Source organism: Haplochromis burtoni, unplaced genomic scaffold (genome assembly GCF_018398535.1).
Source record: "Haplochromis burtoni strain Fernald_Lab_line unplaced genomic scaffold, NCSU_Asbu1 Contig_95, whole genome shotgun sequence".
NCBI lineage: Eukaryota > Metazoa > Chordata > Actinopteri > Cichliformes > Cichlidae > Haplochromis > Haplochromis burtoni.
Genome location: NW_024582456.1, coordinates 1,752,194 through 1,768,708, shown reverse-complemented (window position 1 = coordinate 1,768,708; position 16,515 = coordinate 1,752,194). Strand labels below are relative to the sequence as shown.

Below are 16,515 nucleotides of genomic sequence, written 5' to 3'. Positions count from 1 at the left end.
ACACACACACACACACACACACACACACACACACACACACACACACACACAATAAAAATATGTCACCAGGCAATGAAGTTTTTACAAAACCAATATTGCCTTTTATTTGTCCTCTGACTTCAGGCTGATAATGTACGGCAACACTAAGTCTTTTTTTCCTTTTAACTCCTAACATCAGGTGTCAAGCAGATCACACTTATCACTTCAAAGAGACAAGCATTTGCTTAATAATTTTCACATGTCTTGCAAATTGGATTTACATAATAACAGGTGGACACTGAGTAAAAAAAGAGTTTGTGGTGTGAAATATCCAAAAGCCTGCTTTTTTGTATAGTAAGTGCGGTATTACAGAAAGTACAGCATTCCAGTATACCAGCACAGCAGCATCTCCTCACATTAGGAAAAAACTAAATTAAACCGTGCAGACGACGCACATAGGAAGAGGAAGAGAAATGACAACATAATGAAAACAAAGCGGGCAGCATTTACAGAATTAACTGTGGGTGTATACCACAAACACTCAGTTAGAAAGACATAAACTGGCCCAGTCCATGACCTTGAGCTTTTATTAGCAACCCTGTTACGCAAATCACGCAACTATTATTAATCTTCATCAAAATAATCCTCGAAGAAGGCATTTTATGCTGCTGTTACTGAACATTGAGCCTGTTTTGCAGTAAGGACAGGCACAGCATGTCTTTTGTTCATCAGCCTGCATCTCAGCAGGCTGATGGACAAAAAAGGGAAAAAGAAAAGTTAAAGTACCAGGTATGCTCCACAGCGTGGCCCCCTTATACTTTATCTGATAAGAGAAGGAGCTGGCAGACCAACAGACAATACAGCTGATTAGATTGGGACAGTGGAGCTCCAGTGGTGCCATTCATTCTACCTGCACCCCATCTAAAACAGTTTCCATGCCAACTAACTGCCATCTTCAGTCTGGCGCAGGAGATGTGAGTTGTAAAATGTGGTAGAAAAACATAAAAATAGAAGAAAAGTGAGTATTTCTTGCACACGTGACTTGAATCCATAAGAGCGGGCATCGTTAGGAACGGCTTTAAAGTTCTGATGACTGAGGGCTTATTTAGGGATCCAGCATACGGTTGAGTGCGCCACAGGAAAAATGCATCATATAAAAACATCTTGATGGTGTTTGTAATCCATTACGACTAAATCATACGTCTAGACGCAAGATGCATTTGTTAGGAAGGCTTAGGTTGCCCTGCTTCATTGTACCACACTAACTGCAGGTGAATGAAATCCACAACAGGGTAATCTTTCTTTGTCAACCTTGAGGGCACATCAGATTTTAGTGAGGACCTCTTGTGGCCAGTTGCCCATACTTTGAGAACCACAGCTGCAAAGTTTGTATGAGCTAAAACCTGTCGTAAGAGCACCAAGAATGCATGGCAAGACTGTAAAATTAGACGGCTTACAAAGGAGCAGGAGCAGTGCCAGGTGAATTGTGTGTTTTGTTCGAAAGGGTGGTTATAAACTGACAGAGGTGGCAGGTGCAATTTTCCCAGGGTTACTTGGCTGTTTGAAGCGAGCAATCAATTTTCCTCCACACCACAATCCTGCAAGACAAAACTTTTCAGGTTGTTGTTTGGTGAAGCCAACTGTCTTGGGGCGACGGCTGCTCTGTGATGCACGGCTCTCCCAGAATGATGAACAGCACAGGGTCATTTACACCGCCATGAGATTTGGACAGATCTGTGTCAGTATTTTGATGTCGTTATGAAATCATGTGGTGAGAAATCACATTTGGACACTGTAGTGGGCTTATTTGGATACAAAGAAAAAACAACAACAACAACACATTTTTGAGGAATGATTAGAATTAACACAGCATGGGAAAATAGTGACCATATTAGCCGCTGAAGTCAGCTAAAGCAGTGGCACGACCTTCCTCAGGTTTGTCTGTCACTGAGGTCTGAGCCAGCTCTGGAAAAGGCAGAGATATTTCCCTGCCTCACTGGGGTAGTTAGAGAAAACTAATAATGGTGAAATATTTAAGCCTCCCAACTGTGTTTGCTGCTGTGGGTGGAAGGATTTCACTCACTCTCGATAAAAAAGAAGAAAACAGGGAGTATAAGTCACTCAGTTTTCTGCACTGTTCACTCAGACATCGTAAAATGCAGGGCAGCAGCCTTATAGCTTATAGCGTCTTGCAGTGACAGACAGTGGGTGGATCATCGCTTTTTCACACATGGCCCATACTTGGCAGGAGCTGGGCATTTCCCTGTGGAGAACATTATACAAGACAGCAAGCAGAGGCTTGATAACTCAACTGGACTGTCCTCTGACACATGCTCTCAAAGGAGAAGCACAGCCTGTGTGCCATATTACAGTTTGCCTATACTGCTAATGGAAAATCTAAGAAATAAAAAAGTCTTTATGTCTCTGGTTTAGCATGTGTATGATATGATTTGATTGCATCATGCTGGACACAGCACAATCACACAATCAGTGATGCATGATGCTTTTAAACATTTCAGCCTCATACAGCAACACATGATGACTGGCATACTCTCCGAATCTTGCAAAGAGGCGATGTAGCAGTGGCCAAGAACCCCAGAGTGGGCGGATGGTCATATCTGCCATGTGTCAGCAGACTCATATTGAACAAATGACAACTTGCTGTCCCCCGCTATCATATTATGCTGCCTCTGAATTCAGTTTTCACCTCTTGCCATTGGGGGGAGGGCTATTTTGAGGTGTGACATCTACCATTCTATTTGCAGTGACAATATTAGTGTAAATTAGGAATCCTTCACCAGCAACAAGGAACAGGGAGGCGAAAGCCAGGCGGCAAGAAAGACTGTGCATGCTGCACACAGACACGAGCTGAGCAGAATACATATGTGGCTTGAGAAAGCAGAGAGGAGATGCAGAACATTTATATGAATTAGACGAAGAGGGTCAGAGGGACTAATGCCTGCCACTAATGCAGCTATGATTTAATAGACCCCAATCTCGGGCTCCTCACTTGTCTATTTATTTTTCTTTTCCCTCTCAGTCTATTTGTTTTAAAATTAGGTTACCGCATGATATGAAAAGCAATTCTATAAGTAGCTTGAATCAAAATTGAAATGAGTTTTATTTTTAGCTTGCCTTATTTGTAGACTTTCCATTATGGCTGTGGCTTGGAGACTGATAAATTAGGTGAATTAAGTAAGGGAAATACCAAAGATTAGAAGATACAAATATACAAATATTATATGTTACGCTACATTGGGTTTAGCTAAACTGCTCTTAGCTTGAGGCTTCACAACTGACGTGGCTAACAAATTGGTGACATCACATGGATTATGTGTCTTATATACAGTGAATTTTTTATATTAGCTTAAGCTTTTTAGGTTAGCTTAAGCTAATCTGCAACTTGGCAGAAGGTCACAGCTTTATACAATCCCACTTTGTGCACTTCTGCGAAAAACTAAGCATGCCTTTAATGCTTTCATAAAACAGTAAATAACAGCCACATGCTGCATGTCATCAAATTACTTTCACCAACTGTGAGCACTGCTATAAAAACACACATTTTGTCAGATTGCTGGTCTGGAGCATTCAACTAATTAGCTCCAAGATCAGACCATGCAACATTCAGAGATAGACAACAGTTACATCTCACACTCTACAGGCCTCAGTCAGTATGTTAAATGTTAAAGTTCATGACAGTACAATTACTGAACAAGGACGACTTGTTTGGAAGGGTTGTCAGGAGAAAGCCTCCTCTCTCTAAAATGAGCGTGGCAACAGCATGGATTAGGTTTGCAAAGTTGCAACAAATCATAAGACTGCTGGAACAATGTCCTTTGGATAGACCGGAGTGCAGATGCTTGGCCATAATACACAGCACCATGTTTGGTGAAAACCAAATATCAGCACAAACACCTCATATCAACTGTGAGCATAGTGGTAGAGAGGTGATGATTTGGGTTTGCTTTGCAGGTCTAGGATCTGGGCAGCTTGCAGTCATTGAGTCAACCATGAACTAAATCTTTGCTAAAGTTAGGTCATGCAATAGGACAATCATCCCAGTCAGACCTGCCTACAACAGAATGACTGAAAAAGAGAAGAATCAAGATGCTGCAATAACCCAGTCAAACCACTCAAATGCTGTGGTTGTACCTTAAGAGAGCTGTGTATACCTGAATGCCTGCAAATCTCAATGAATTGAAGCAATGATGCAAAGAAGAGTGTAAAGAAGTCATACTGCTGCTAAACCTGGTTGAATAAGCTGCTGAAATGTGCACTGTCCTGAGAAAACGTTCTTCATCACATGACCGTAGGCCTATTCTGCACAGATCAGAAAGTGTTATCAATGAGTTAAAAGAAACGATTCTCTTTTTAAAACAAAACAAAACAAAACAAACTATAACTGTGAAGGACAGTAACACTATATTCAAGTTTTTGTGAAAAACGTGTGGTCTCTCACCTGATTGTGAGGCATGTTTATGTTTCAATTACATTTAACAGCTCACCTTTTTCTAACTTCTAACTCTGCGTTAGCTTCCACTGACTTCCAAAGGAAGCATCAGACTGCTTCACATCTAGTTGAAATCTTTTTGTCCTTTTTAAAATATTATTTTCGCTGTCCCCGAGCAGACCAAAACCAAGGTTGATGATAATAAAGCGAAACTGTGAAAACAAAGCCGTTAGCTGGAAGACACTGACAAACTCGACAGACTTGAGGGGACCGCATGCAGAGTCAGCTGATGATTACCTGTGGGCTCATCACAACACCAGTGTGATCCATCTGTTACAACATAAATGTGTGACTTATTGAAATGCTGAACATTGTACTTGTCAGTGCTGAATAATGTGCACATCTTATATGTACCGCCCACCGTGTGCTGCTCCTTTAAGTCGCATTTTAAGCGAAGAGCACCGGGGTGAGCTCGATGTCAGATGTGATTTGTGCAACTGATGAGGGTTGTTTGTCATCGCAAGCTACCTGAGGCATTGTGGCATTTGCTCATTGCTGGGGTTATTTAAAGCCTCGGGGGATTTGTAGAACTGTGTTGCTGTGATGGTGTCAAGGATCACTTCAGCTTTATTCATGTAAGAGGCTGCGATACTGCAGGGGAGATTGTGTCACAGTTCAGACAGGAATTTAAAAGCACAGCACCCAAAAAAAGGCACATTTGATTTATATGTAGTTTACTAGAGGTTAGTAGACTTACAAGACGGTGCGAACGAGACAAAGGGAGCAGGCAGCGATCGGGTGTCCAACACAAACAAGCAACGACTGACATGAAAAGCAGACAATAGAGGAGAAAATTGAATATAAATAAAGGTCATGAGAGAGTTTCCCTTTGTGGCTTTGACAGCAAAGTTCATGTTTATCTAGTGTTACCATTTCATTCACATGATAAATATGTTTTTGTTTTAAAAAGTTATAATGTAGGATTGCTTTATTTAAAATATATTAATGTTGGCTATTGATTTTTAGGCCAAGGGTGTCAAACATCAGGTCCTGGGGCGTAAAGGTGAAGGATACAAAATGCAAAGGAGTGGATAGACTTTAAGCTTTAAATCAGGAATGTCAAACTCATTTTATATACTGACCACTTTAAGTGGACCAGACTGGTAAAACTTTCTGTCAGTGAAAAGTAGTTCAACTTCATATTTAATATCACAGACATCTCAGTACAAGAAAAACAAGTTCACTTTCATATATCAGTAAGTCTCTACATGATAAATGTTTTTGTAGTTAATGAAAGAAATCAGTCAGCGCAGCTCTTTGGGCTTACATTGTAAGAAGTGAATGTGTAGCCTGTTGGATTACTATCCTGTAATTATAAAGCAGAAAGTTTTTGTTAATTCACAAAAGATTTATTTTATGTTATTTATTTTTACTTTGCAAAAAAAAAAAAAAAAGAAATCCCAGGAATTTCTATAGTGGTGAAAATGTTGCAGGATGTGGCATGGTGGAATAATTGAGAGAATCTCCCACTAAACATTGGGTTGGCATCATTTTCCATTTCAATTATTATTGGTTTGGTGTTTTTGTGGATTGGCCACACCAATGTAGGAGTGGAGTTTCCACTCTAGTCCAGCTATTTGGAGTTGAGTACAGGGAGTAGTTGATTGGTAATGGTTTTAGGCCTTATCTATAAAGGAGAAAACAGGAAGGAGTTTTTTCTGTAGGACACAGTTGCAGCAGGGAAGCTGGTTTAAATTTGGAAACTCCAGTGAGAGAAGTGAATATTTTAAAGGAAAATAGTTTTAATCTGGCCTGGAAGGTTTTGCTTTTAAAATAATCAAATGACACTGGAGGGAGGACTCGTTTTAATCAGGGTTCATGTGGATTTGTTGTCATAAAAAGACTGGATTGGAAACTGTTGGTATGCTGGGTTCAAGGAAGAAAAGCCTACTCCGGAATTGGGAGGTAACCAATGAGAGGAAATTGATCAAGACGTGTAGAGGAGGAGCTTGAGAGCTGAAGTCCCAGGATTTGATGTGGAAACCCACTCCCTAGCAAGACAAGGTTAACAATTCTGACCATGCCGACTGTGGGCCTTGGATTGCAGGCCAGAACTGCATCTTCAGCCACTAGTCTGCTTCAGAGGAAAAATAAATCTTGTGTACCCCATTTCCAGTTCATTTTCATTAGAACTTATTGCTTTCTTGTATGGAGGCCATTTTTATGGCCCACTTAACAAAAAAATAGGAACTTTTCTGTCATTTAATTGTTTTCACTACTTTGGTATATTATCACTGTGGGGAAGGTCTTTGTCAGAAAGACAAGCTGCAAAATTGATGAAATTACAGTGAAATGTCCAAAATTCCTCCAAAGTTTCCAAAGACGTCCAGTGGGCCGCATGGGGTCAAAATTCTTGCCCCTGAGCGTCGTGTTTGACAACCCCGTTTAAAGCTTTTCCTATTATAGTAGTATAGTATTTATTTATTGTCATTGTCAAGAACAATGAAATTGCGTTTGGGGCTTCCATACAACCCAAAAAAAAAAAAAGAAGAAAATAATAAATACCCCTTAAAACCCAAGTGTACATATTTAACCCAGTGTGACTCCAATGCAATAAGGCAATCCTTAGCAATAATGTTCGTAGAAATTCAGACAAAGACCTGAGAAACATGACAAAATACAACAATGCAACCCATTCAATATTATTGTACTGTGAGATATGTTAAAGTCTCCCCCCTTACTGTTCATAGTAATTAACTAACAGATCAACAATTAAATGACAGGAAAGTCCCTGTTTTCCTTTTATTTGAAAAGTCCACAGTTTAAAATAAAAGGAACATTTTCTGGGAACTATAAAAACTTTACATTTCATAATTACAGGACAGTCTGAGCAACAAACTAACCACTTTTCCTGTAATTTTTCACAAAAGGTTCATCATGTAGTTTGATGGGTACGACCCACTTAAGGTCACCATGATATAAGTTTGACATCCTTGTTTTAGGCCAGCACATGATTATATGTGAGATTTGCTGTATTGTTTGGCAGGTTTTATCATTTAGAATTTGCCAAAAACAAAAATTGAAAACAAAAGCAAAGTCGTGTGTAAAAACTAATTACACCCATACAAAACAAAATAAGTGTTCCAGATTATTTGCCAGTGATAAGACCCTCCTTTGGAGAGTGACAGGTGGGAGCTGTCTTATCCAAATCTCTGACATCTAAGATGTGGTGTTCCCATTCTTAGTGAGGCATCTGCTGCTTTCCTGCCAAAATACAGAGCTCTCTTAACACCTTAAAAATGGCAGAAGCTATGCATGAGTCTGTCAAGATGTCTAAATACTTTGAAAGAAGTCTCTCCCTTTTGAAGAAAGAAAACATTTTCTGCAAAAGTACTTTCTCAATCTGCATGTGGCAGATGCAGAAAGGTTTCAATCATCTGCCGATTTCTTTGGGACCTCCTACCTCTTCGTATTCAGCCGAAGAGGAGCCTCATACCAACTGTGAATCATGGTGGTGGAAATGTTATAGTTTGAGGTTTGCTTACTGCCCTCGGGGACTGGGCAGCTTGCAGTCACTGATTCAGCTAGAAATTTTGCATCATATCAAGTGTGAGGCCATCTGTTTGAAGGCTGAAGCATATCCTTACTCCTTTCATAAAAGCCGATTACATCTCTGGATATTTTTGCCCCATAAATTAGCTTTTAAAAGCCCAGTTTGCTTGTGGTTATCTTCACTTATGACACTATTATATATGAAAGTGGATCAAGTATTTCATTTCTCATAATGTCAAAACACAAAAATTAAATTTAGATGCATATAAAAAGACTGTAATTAAAAAATAGTCAGCATCCCACTTTCTCAAAAAGTTCAATTTCCCCATCTCTGAATGACAGCATGGGTAGCAGGACAGCTTTTAGTTAGTGCATAGATCACACTTTACAAAATCAGCACATACATGTATGCATAAGGTTCCTTATCACTGCCTGACATATGGATGTATTTATACTAACTAATATGTGCTGCAATATAAAATACTGGCATGGAACAATATTGCTGTAACATGAGTGACTGATCCATTCTGTCCTCATCATTTCATGCTTACATCATAGGTGAGCTGTAAAAAGGGCCATAAACTAATTCCCTAAAAGAAAGACCTTGATCTAACCTGACTGAAACGTGTGTGAAAGGTAAACATGAAGTGTTCAAATTTACAACGGTGTCACTATCAATACACAGTGTGTCTCTAGCACCTTGAGCGTCATTTGTGGAACAAACAATCATAATTCCTTTTAGTCTTACAGATTAGACAGTATCAGCACTACGAGACCGCTTACTACGCCAACAAGGTTAATAAGAATAAGGTTAATAAAGCTGAATAAAAGAAAAAGGAGACACACAGCAGTAAAGAGAGATGCTTGAAATAGCTTGGCAGTGCCAGGAGTTGCACAATCATGTAAATGGAGGTTTGCAGACCTCTGTTCTGTTCTGAACACGTGCAGGCTGATTTAAGGAAACCTCTCAAGACACACTTATAAAAGGGTGTCTAGAAGTATGTTTGTGCACACAGCGTGCTCAAGCTGCGATTGATTTTACTCCGGGCCAGAAGAAATGCATCAGCAGTCTGTTCAAAGACTTTGACTCCCATGTGTCCCGCCAAGAATCTGCCAGATGCAAAATATCAAAGCGATAAGGACCTGGAACAACAACTTGGCCCAGAGTGGTCCAGTCACCCTCATAAATCATCACATATTCATAAGCACACTGTTAGTGATAAGCTATCGCCGAGAAATATCGGATGTCATCCTTAGCATCAGATCTTAAAATTTACATGAAACTTTATTTAGTTCCCACTCTTCTCTATATTTTGTTTAAACAAAATATAGTCCACACGCCTCCACAGGTGTGGGAGGAGTTCAGTGAGTGAACTCCTCCCACACCTGAGTTTTTGTTTCAGCTATAGGTGCCTGTGCGACGTTCCGGTTGGCCTTTATCTGTTAGCTCCCTCCAAGGTCCCACAGGCTAGCCAAGCCTGATAGGACTCCTTTAGCTTAATAGCTCCCTTCAGCTCTGATGTCTTGCATCTAGTTTGGAGATTACCACCACGAGAGGTACCAGCCACCTTACAATCCGTTCTTCATCTGTGTCCCTAGTCTCTTTTGGAATACTGTCCAAGTTCTCCCAGTCAGTAAGTTAAAGATTTCACAGGCTATGCCTTTGCCAGGCATTCCCAGCAAACCCTCACTATACGTTTAGGTGTGGCAGAACATCAGACTAGCATTCTCCCACGCTACCTGATGGGTCTATCTAGCACAAACCCCTATTGCTGGAACGCCAAGACAATTCTACTATGACAGCAAAAGCAAGACGCAAGTCACCAGAGCTCTTTGTGTTACTCGTGCACGAGGGAGAGAACTGTGACGAGCGCTGTTCCTTCCGCTCAAACCCCAGTCGCTCTTGTCTGCTCCCTCGTAGCACTGCTCTTTATTGAGGTTACATGAATATGCATAAGTTCATTAACAAGTGACGTCTTACATAGGCATACATGTGAACAAAGAGTACCTTGTCTGTGTGTACGTATAGGCATGCGTGTGTGTGTGGGGTCAAGATGTGACTCTGTGAAGACTCCCCACACCTGCTGGTGCCAGAGTCCAGCAGTTTCACTCAAACAGATATAGGTGTGTTTGCTATACCATATATCAGCAAGAGAAGATACAACCTCTGTCATGACCCTAGGAGGTGGGTGATCTATGCCAGAACACTCTGAAGAGGCGTGAACGTACTCCCCTCTTCACGCTACACAGGGTTGTTACAGACCTAGGATGAGACATTCTTTCAATATGCAATCGATTATAAAACTCTAAGCATATATGAATATATATTTCTAAGCATAAATGACAATCAACAATATAAACCTAACACTACCTGAACCAACTCCCCACCAGGTGTTCATCAGCTCCTCTTCACCTGATTGTCGGGAACATATAGTCGCAGATTTGATGATACAATTACAGACTCAATCATCAATCTGTGACCTAGGGTGTCCTGGTGCCTCGTGCACTTATAAACATCCTAATATTCGAACATTGTTTTCCATATAGACAAACTGTGATTTGCACAGAACTTGACTCGGTTCAGATCAGACAGGCTGTTCCTCCTAATCATGCCCCTATAGGTCTTTCATCCACTGGCAAGCTGAGGGGACACGAATACCCACCCCTGCCTCCAACCTCATCATGGGCAAGTCTAAAGGAGGAGACTGGTTCCAGAGCCTAAGTCATGTGTTGAGGTGAACCCGACTATATCTCAGACACGAGCTCAGGCTCCTTCCCCGCCAGAGAGGTTACGTTTCATGTCCCCCTGGTCAGCATTAATAGAATTGCCAGGTCTCCGCCCTTGGCTGCTGCAAAACACACATTGTACAGTGGGGCAAAAAAGTATTTAGTCAGCCACCGATTGTGCAAGTTCCCCCACCTAAAATGATGACAGAGGTCAGTAATTTGCACCAGAGGTACACTTCAACTGTGAGAGACAGAATGTGAAAAAAAAATCCATGAATCCACATGGTAGGATTTGTAAAGAATTTATTCGTAAATCAGGGTGGAAAATAAGTATTTGGTCAATAACAAAAATACAACTCAATACTTTGTAACATAACCTTTGTTGGCAATAACAGAGGTCAAACGTTTACTATAGGTCTTTACCAGGTTTGCACACACAGTAGCTGGTATTTTGGCCCATTCCTCCATGCAGATCTTCTCGAGAGCAGTGATGTTTTGGGGCTGTCGCCGAGCAACACGGACTTTCAACTCCCGCCACAGATTTTCTATGGGGTTGAGGTCTGGAGACTGGCTAGGCCACTCCAGGACTTTCAAATGCTTCTTACGGAGCCACTCCTTTGTTGCCCGGGCGGTGTGTTTTGGATCATTGTCATGTTGGAAGACCCAGCCTCGTTTCATCTTCAAAGTTCTCACTGATGGAAGGAGGTTTTGGCTCAAAATCTCACGATACATGGCCCCATTCATTCTGTCCTTAACACGGATCAGTCGTCCTGTCCCCTTGGCAGAAAAACAGCCCCATAGCATGATGTTTCCACCCCCATGCTTCACAGTAGGTATGGTGTTCTTGGGATGCAACTCAGTATTCTTCTTCCTCCAAACACGACGAGTTGAGTTTATACCAAAAAGTTCTACTTTGGTTTCATCTGACCACATGACATTCTCCCAATCCTCTGCTGTATCATCCATGTGCTCTCTGGCAAACTTCAGACGGGCCTGGACATGCACTGGCTTCAGCAGCGGAACACGTCTGGCACTGCGGGATTTGATTCCCTGCCGTTGTAGTGTGTTACTGATGGTGACCTTTGTTACTTTGGTCCCAGCTCTCTGCAGGTCATTCACCAGGTCCCCCCCGTGTGGTTCTGGGATCTTTGCTCACCGTTCTCATGATCATTTTGACCCCACGGGATGAGATCTTGCGTGGAGCCCCAGATCGAGGGAGATTATCAGTGGTCTTGTATGTCTTCCATTTTCTGATGATTGCTCCCACAGTTGATTTTTTCACACCAAGCTGCTTGCCTATTGTAGATTCACTCTTCCCAGTCTGGTGCAGGTCTACAATACTTTTCCTGGTGTCCTTCGAAAGCTCTTTGGTCTTGGCCATGGCGGAGTTTGGAGTCTGACTGTTTGAGGCTGTGGACAGGTGTCTTTTATACAGATGATGAGTTCAAACAGGTGCCATTCATACAGGTAACGAGTGGGGGACAGAAAAGCTTCTTACAGAAGACGTTACAGGTCTGTGAGAGCCAGAGATTTTCCTTGTTTGAGGTGACCAAATACTTATTTTCCACCCTGATTTACGAATAAATTCTTTACAAATCCTACCATGTGGATTCATGGATTTTTTTTTCACATTCTGTCTCTCACAGTTGAAGTGTACCTCTGGTGCAAATTACTGACCTCTGTCATCATTTTAGGGGAACTTGCACAATCGGTGGCTGACTAAATACTTTTTTGCCCCACTGTACCCAATTCCTACAGCACCTCCTGAAGGTGGTGGGCCTACAGGAGGGTGGTCTATGTCTTTTCTTCAGGCTGCATCCAGCTGGGTCCCATGGGCTAAGGCACAATCACCAGTTTGCCTTGGAGACCCTATCAGGGGCAAGCACAAAAGCCCCAAACAACACACCTCCTGGGATCACTGGAACACACAAACCCCTCCAACACAGTGAGCTGGCAATTCGACAATGGGCCTGAGCACCATTTAAAGCTCAATTAAACTCTAATTTGAACCTAGGCTGTAGTCTAATATCTTAAATTATTTTGTTAAGTTATTAAGTTTTTGATTTATGCGGGATTTTTCTAATGGTAATAAAGTGCATGTCTAAGTAATCTGTCGATGTGACTAGTTTCATTTATCAGACAGCCTTGCACAGCAGTATGACTTTCTTTCTTTCTTTCCTGACATACCTACATACAAATGCAACTGAGCAAAGTGTGACATTTCACAGCACCACCCTTCCTTCCTTGTTTTAGCTTGCTAGTGTTAAAAACTACACACACTTGTACACATACCTTATGTAATATAAGCTTTCTGTCCAAATAGGGCCCTATTTGAATCAAGTGTTGTGTACAAGCACAGGGGGACTAAATAGCAGATGTTGTGTACCAACTGCAGTAAGTGATCAAAGAGTGCTTAAATCTTTTAAGTGACAGCAAGATGATGTTTCCAAAATGTTTAGAACATGTTGTCTGTTTCTTGTTCTACCTTATCATGTCATGTGAAACAAACCTCCCCCTGCTTTCTGGTTGTGTGCACTGTGAACTGCGACAGCATTTTTGGCTGGAGAAGCAATGTTCCCTTATCCACTCGAAGTCTTTTTAGACTGCTCTGACTTTACCGGCCACGCTTCCTCTTACCGAATCAAGCTGTCGCTTTTCAATCAAACCGACATGGTGACACATGCGGTCAGGAAACACAATTTCAAGTCATAACAGTGCACAACTGTCTAGACATTAGAGATTTGCTCCAAGAAGTGTTTTCTTCTTCTCCTTCCATCGAAACAGCTCCAGTTCAAAGAAAACTCAAAATGTGACTGACAGCAGCGCTGATTGCACAGAGAAAGGGCGACCGCGGCCAAATAATATAGCAATATTGCAGTCCTGGAGCATTTCTTTTTTTCATTTCAGCAGTCCTGCTCTCCTCTGAAAAATATGTGCATAGATTTGTCGTCTTGAGTGACTTGAAACTCGTGTCTCTATGTCGAGTAAACACCCACAGAGCTCTGGTGGCAAGTCATTACACAGTTCTGCTTCTCAGACAAACAGCTATTACTGTTGTTTCAAACAGGCTCCTCTTCATACAGGAATGTGTGGGGATAGTGTGAAGATGCAGTTAAGAATCTGTTGCACAAGCAAGGGAGGTGCAAAAAAAAAAGGGTTTAAAATAGTCCTAGGTGTTAGCTGCAGAGGGATCAGAGCTGCGAGCTTATTCGTGATGATGCTTCAGTCGGTTTGGGTGAAGAAAAGCCTGTGATAGGTGCATATGGCAGATTCAGAGAACATTGCCCCTGGGTGGTTAGCAGATATGCAGATCTGAGACATCTCACAGACAATCACAAAGGCTGGTGATCTTTATAACTAATGGGGAAGTCAGCTTATGTCTTAATGCAGGCAGTGTCTATCAGTATTCATTATCAAACTCTGGCAGCAGATGATTTTAAGATGCGTCTCACTGGCTTTGGGGACATAACACACAGAAAGTTGTAGGCACATTAGACGCTGACATTCACATCAATCCAAAATTCATTCTGCAGAACTATAATGAGTGAAATTTGTGCCTGAATTTCTCAGTTCCATATACAGAAACAAAAGCACAATTATGATATACAGTACCGTACAAAACTCTTCAACCACCCCTCATTTATTTATAATGGGAAATAGGTGCTGTGCAGTGATTCATTGAAACGTTTGCAACATAGCATATAGGACAAAAACAGAGTTTATACAATTCTAACAAGCTTGAAAGTCAGTACTTGCTATGATCACTATTATTCTTCAACACAGCCTGAACTCTCTTAGCTACACTTTCTTGTCATGTCTTTAAGGACTCTTCAGAAATAATTCTTCAGGCTTCTTGAAGGACATTCAAAGCTCTTCTTTGGATGTTCCTGCTTTTTGTTATGTTCACTGTTGAGATGATCCAACACTCCTTCAATAATAATATGGTTCAGACTCTTGGAAAGACTAATCCATGACACTATCCATGTATGTTTTTACTGCATTAGAAGCGTTTAGAGCAGGGGTCCCCAACTCCAGGCCTCAAGGGTCTTGCAGTTTTTAGATGTGTCTGTGATGTGTCCACCGTGTTTTACAGATGACTATAGACACTTTCTTCATAAGGAGGTGACTTTCATATACTGTTTGTCTGCTGTCAACAGTTTTCTGTGTGTTTTACACCTGCCACTTCTTCTCCTGTCCTCCAGTTGTCAAGCTACCCCTCAAAGTTTTTAAGCACATGGTGAGATATGCCAACGTTTTTGCCTAGTTGTTATTTGTGTATTGCTTTGTTGGTGTAAAAATACTCTTTTATACCTGTCAAACTGTGTTATCACTGTCAAAGGAGCTTGCAAAGAAAAGCGTCTGGACTTCTTTAAGTTACTTGAAGACGTTTCACCTCTCATCCGAGAAGCTTTTCTTTGCAAGCTCCTTTGACTACGATGATCTGGATGACTGAGAACCTGTTATCACTGATATATATTTTTATTCAACTAAAGAAATGGGAACAAATTACATGTTTTGTGACAGACTGCTCTCCATTAGGTACAGTTTTTAAAACTACACCTTTGCTGAATTTCTTGTTATGTGTGGACAAAACACTGGTTCATCCCTTAAGTTAATCACCTTTTTTCATGCTTGAATGCTTGTAAGTCAGGGTTAAGTGAACAAAAAAGGGGGAAAAGGTCAGAAACAAGGCCTGAATTCACAAGACTGAAAAACAGCCAGTGTCCAAAGAAAAACTCTGAAATAGTTTCAGAAAGCCTGGAGAACCACTGATCAAGACCACTTTAAAGAATTAGCAGAAACTCAGGCTCCCTGGAAGCCAAACACAAAAAAAGGGACGACCGGCTCAAGACTTTTGCATAGTACTGGATTTCATTCTATACTTTATTGTTATATAGCAAGCACTGTCTGGTTTTTTAAAATGCGCTAAAAAAAAAACAAAACACGTGAATATAAATTTACTGTGATATTACGGCAATTCCTCATCTGGGAGACATGAAAGCTGACGTCGTTACGAGAAACCTCCGCGTGCCCCTTTTCCAAGAAACAAAAACGGATCATCTGATGTCACTAATACATGTCTCCAGGCTTCAGGTGGGTACGGCCAGCGTCGGTCTGGCTGAACCAAACCATATATCAAACAGCTGAATTTCCCCATTGGCCCCCGTGCGTGTGCGAGAGCGCGTGAGTGCGCGCGCCTGCGTGCGCGCGTGCCAACCACGGAGAACTTATTATGTAAGATGTTCCCAGTCGCATCTCTGTCTGCAAGTGTGAGGCATGAGGTCGCTTTAAAAGACATCTCAGCTCCTACCAGTGGTCCTGGCAGGACACCACCTACCTCCTCCTCGACCACAAACTCTCAGCTTTGTCTCACTTGATGCACAGCGGCGCGAAGAAGTCCTGGAAGAAATAAGACTCGGTAAGAAACGGTGGCTAATTAGTGTGCCATTTCCTCTTGCTTCTAACTCTTGCAGGTGGCGATGGGAGTGAGTAATTAAAATTCCCAGGACGGTTATTTATTTTTCATCATATGCTAAAAGAAAGCTCTAATGACCTTTTTCTAGGTGATGGCTCTCTGTAGGCTCGTGCGTTCTTGCGCGTAGAGTTTTTAATAACCTGATCGCTCGCGCTGGGATTGTCGATTCCCGTCTCCCCAGTCCAGTGGGATTTCCTTCCTTCCCTCGAAATATTTGCCCCCCTGGTCAGACTGATCTCCAAAATGACATGCTTAAAGTCTAAGTGCAGCTTTATATCGGACATTTACCGGTTTGTGATGTGGAAATGATTGACGAGTCTTCCCCCCCCCC

The 16,515-nt window shown here is 41.6% G+C and overlaps 1 protein-coding gene across 1 annotated transcript in view; it reads left to right on the top strand.

Moving 5' to 3' along the window:
- The first annotated feature begins 15,792 nt into the window (after positions 1 to 15,792).
- The window catches only part of npy8br (neuropeptide Y receptor Y8b), a 5,045-nt gene continuing 4,322 nt past the window's right edge, over positions 15,793 to 16,515 (top strand). Inside the window, exon 1 of the mRNA XM_005926985.3 lies at positions 15,793 to 16,127. The gene's annotated coding sequence lies outside the window, so the exon portion shown is untranslated. The remainder of the gene's footprint in view (positions 16,128 to 16,515) is intronic.